Here is a 4,456-nt window from a genome sequence, read left to right on the forward strand (position 1 = left end):
TGAGCCTCCCTGGGGCTGAAAAGGGACCAGGAGCCCCGACACCCCAGAGCTGGAGGAGACCTGGTCCCCATGGAAAACACACCACCAGGTAAGGAGTCACAGATTTCTCCTTTTTTCGTTAATTAATTTAGAAGTAGAGATGGAAAAATTAATTTAGAATTAGAGATGGACAAATTCTCCATGCAGGGTTTGAGTTTTCATGAGGGGATGATGAGTTTTTCCTAATAAATGCTTTATGATGCTGAATGCATAAAAGTTGCACCTTCCAGTTCTGTTTTCAGGTGGACTTTAAGTTCACAACAAAATATTTTACAGGAAAAGGAGCAAAGATATCCAGCTTTTCTGGGTGTGTGTGGATTTTGGTTCTCCCCATGGCTGCAGGTGAAGAGCACTGGGTGATGATCCGTCCCTTTGCTCTCCTCCTCCTGCCTGGCTGTCACTAAAGGCATCTAAAAATAAAAAAAACCCCAAATTTCACTTCTCTGTATGAGTTGAAGTGTTGAGCTTTGATTAGGGACAGGCTTAGAGTTGTTTTCAAGTTGAGAGTAGGAAAAAACAACCTGTTCCAGTCTGAGTTGGAGTGCAGTCAGTGCAAATCTGTCTCAGATTTATCAGATGCAAACACAAAAAAACAGCAAGAACTGGCAAAGAGGAGGGGATGGAAAGAGCACCTCTGCACTCTCCATGTGCAGGGATTCATCCTTGGCTCTGGGAAAGCCAGTGGATCCTCTGGGAAGTGTGAGATGCACCATGGATTTCTCCCTTTGAACTCAAAACTGAGAGGCTCCTGCCAGAGCTCCTGAAGAGCAGCTTGATTTTAGGAACTAAAATCATAAACTCCAGGAATGCTTCAGGTTGGAAGGGACCTCTAAAAGTCACCCAGTCCAACCCCCTACAATGAGCAGGACATCTTCAAACAGACCTCAAAAAGTTAAATTTATAGGGGAAAACAGTCTGAAGAGGTGCCAAAGAGGAATTCCCTGAGATAGTAAATAAAGGGATTATATGGGATGTGCCTTCCTGCAACAGCTTCTGGTAGAGCAGAGCTGCATGCAGGATCCAGGAAAAGTTATTGCAACACCTTGGCAGGGAGTTCCTGGAGAGCAGGAAGTTTGGATGCATTTAATGAGCCCCGGGAGACATCCAGCTTTACAAGTGATGCTCTTAACTGGATTAAAGTTTCCCAAACATCATTGCCTCCAGTTTCTGATGTGTTTATTCTGCCTTCTGTATCTGAAATTTCGAGCCTCAGGCCACACAGAGGATTCTCTCTCTTTTACCTTTTTGATAATTATCTAATAGATTAATTAATGCCTAATTTAAAGTTAATAATAGCTAACATTTATTAGGTATCTGAGTGAAAGTTAAATTCCACAGCCTTTGTAGGCAGCATCACTTGTTTGAATTCCTGGCTTCATATTTGGCTCCCCGTGGTATTTGCTCCTTGCTCCATAGGCAAAAAGTAAATTAAAACTGGTAGAAACTTGGTTAAAATTTTCTAAAAAGTTTTAGATTTGCTCCAGCATTTTGAAATTGTTTGTTGTGACGGTAGAGATTCCGTGCATCTTTTAAAGACCATCATGTTTCCCTTGTTATCCAAATACCACCACACTTTGTTTACTACCCAAACATCCTGGGCTGAGCTGCTGCTTTCAGCTCATGACTGAAATCCAGACCTGAGCAAAAAAAAAAAAAAAAAAGAAAAGAAGTGACACTTTCCTAGAAATCTTTTCCTATTTACTTTTAACATTCAGTGGAGGCAGCAGGGAGGAAGTGTGGGAGGAAGTTTGGGCAGGGAAAGAGAGATAAGATAAGGTAAGCCCTGTGATAACACAGAAGGTAAATTGGGATCCTGGATCCCTTGCCCCTGCAGTACACAAATATTTAATTATTGCAAAAAACAAGCAATGATGGGAACAGAGCAGTGGAACCCTTTATTAACTCCAGCTGCCCAATCCATGAAATCAAGAAGGCTGTCCAAGGGGAATGGAGCACTCTGCCTTTGAGGCTGCTGTGATTTTGGGCTTTTTTGATTTTGGGTTTCAGCCATTTGAAAGGATGAAAGCATAAAAACATGTTGGGAGGTTCCCTGCCCTGCTCCCCTGGGAAGGGGATGAAACACATCACTCTGAACTCGCTCCTGTTCTTGCTGCTGGGCCACAGGATTAAATCTGGAGCTGGAATGAATATCCCAAAGAAATACTCCCTGCCAAGCATTTAGGAGGATATTAAGGAGCACATGGGTGTTCTAATCCTGCCCTGCTCTAACTGCATTAAAGTTCCTTAATATTCGGGTGAAAACAGAACGAATTAGTCTCTTACCAGCCTGGTGAAGGCAGGCAGTGGCAGCCTCTATTTTAGGTTATTTTTAGCATCTGCCCAGTGTTTGTAACGTGATTCAGGGTCTAGTTCAGAACCCAGAGCACGTGAGCTGTGCTTTGCCAACAAACCACGTGTCTGAGGCCAGACACAAATTCACTTCCTGCAGTGAGATGTGGAAAGTGAGCGATTGTCTCGTTCCACAAAGCCTCTTTGGGATGAGGAAGAATGAACCTGGATGAGGAAGGGTGAAGCTGGATGAGGAAGGATAAGTTTGGGTTGAAGAAGGTTGAACCTGGACGAGGAAGGATAAACCTGGGTGAGGAAGGATGAACCTGGATAAGAAAGGATGAATTGGGATGAAGAAGGATGAGTCTGGATGAAGAAGGATGAATCTGGGTGAGGAAGGAGGAACCTGGATGAGGAAGTATTATTTTGGATGAGGAAGGATGAACCTGGGTGAGGAAGGATAAGTCTGGGTGAGGAAGGATGAATTTGTGTTGAAGAAGGATGAACCTGGGTGAGGAAGGATGAACCTGGGTGAGGAAGGACGAACCTGGGTGAGGAAGGACAAATTTGGGTGAGGAAGGAGGAACCTGGGTAAGGAAGGACGAACCTGGGTGAGGAAGGACGAATTTGGGTGAGGAAGGAGGAACCTGGGTAAGGAAGGATGAACCTGGGTGAGGAAGGATAAGTCTGGGTGAGGAAGGATAAGTCTGGGTGAGGAAGGATAAGTCTGGGTGAGGAAGGATGAATTTGGGTAAGGAAGGATGAACCTGGATGAGGAAGGATGAACCTGGATGAGGAAGGATAAGTCTGGGTGAGGAAGGATGAATTTGGGTGAGGAAGGATGAATTTGGGTGAGGAAGTATAAGTCTGGGTGAGGAAGGATGAAGCTGGATAAGGAAGGATGAAGCTGGATGAGGAAGGATGACTCTGTGGACGTGGAAGAGTCAGCTCAGAGTCCAGCCCAGCTCTCTGTTCCCTTCCATGATCTTGGTCTATTTCCTTTCAATCTTAATTGTACAAAGTTAAGGAGATAAGTTCTCCCCCTTTGACATGTTATTGGCTCCCTCTGAAGTGGTATTTAACTTCCAGTGACCTGTTTTATTCTAAATTATATCATTTTCTTTCCCATCTTAGCTGGAAAAATGCAGGGGGCATCCAAGAGAGCCTCACAAATATTTCAGCAAACCTGTGCTCTCCTGTGGAAAAATATTCTTCTGGTGTGGAGGATGAAGTCAAAAAGTTTTCAGGCAAGTGTTGGTTCTTCCAAAGGGAAATCAGGATTTCTACTACAAAGTATTTTCATGTTGCATTGTTTTTGTGTGAGGGGATGTGAGAAGGCTCAGCTGTGGCTCCCTGGGAAATGTCAGCAGTTCCTTCTTCCTGTGACACTACAAATCTGCCTCGTGACAAAGCTGGCTGCTGGCTTTTGCTTGTTGATCCTGCCCTGTGCAGAGGAACACAATGTCCAATTCATGGTTCCAGTGTCAAATTATCCACAGACCTTGCTGGCTCCGGGACTAAGAAAACATGTTTTCCATCTGAAACCTTGCTGGGATTTGAAAACCCTCACACCTGTGGAACAGCTCTCCCTTGTGCACAGGGGAAAGGCCTGGAGCTGGACTGGGCAGTGGGGTCAGAGCTGGGTTAAAGGGTCCAGGAGGAGCCTCCCTGATGCCCTGGAGTGGTTACCTAAAAGAGAGGCAAGATTCAGAGAATAAAAGTGGGTACTTATTGCAGGCCTTCAATAAATGCACCTTGGGCTGTCAGAAGCCTCTGAGGGGCTGCACCCAAGATGAATGATGGTCACGAGTTTTTCAGACAATTATAAGTTTGGTCCATTTACATATCGGGGTTAATCCTCCAATTACAGGTAATAAAGTCATTTACTCCAAGTGTTCCCCTCCAGTTCACAGTTGTTTGCATCTCCCCAGGCCTGAGGCTGTGAGGTGTCCTTGATTCCCAGGCCTGGAGAGTTTTTTGTCCGGATAAAATGGGAGCACAGCAGCTGTGGAGTTTTAGAGTGATACCCTAAAGCAGTGTAACTGAAAAATCTAAAAGCTAAATCCTGAGGCACCAGCAGTTCCCTGGGCCACTCAGCTCTGCATTTCCCTCCTTCCTTCCCTCCAGG

Source organism: Anomalospiza imberbis, chromosome 19 (genome assembly GCF_031753505.1).
Source record: "Anomalospiza imberbis isolate Cuckoo-Finch-1a 21T00152 chromosome 19, ASM3175350v1, whole genome shotgun sequence".
Taxonomy (NCBI): Eukaryota; Metazoa; Chordata; class Aves; order Passeriformes; family Viduidae; genus Anomalospiza; species Anomalospiza imberbis.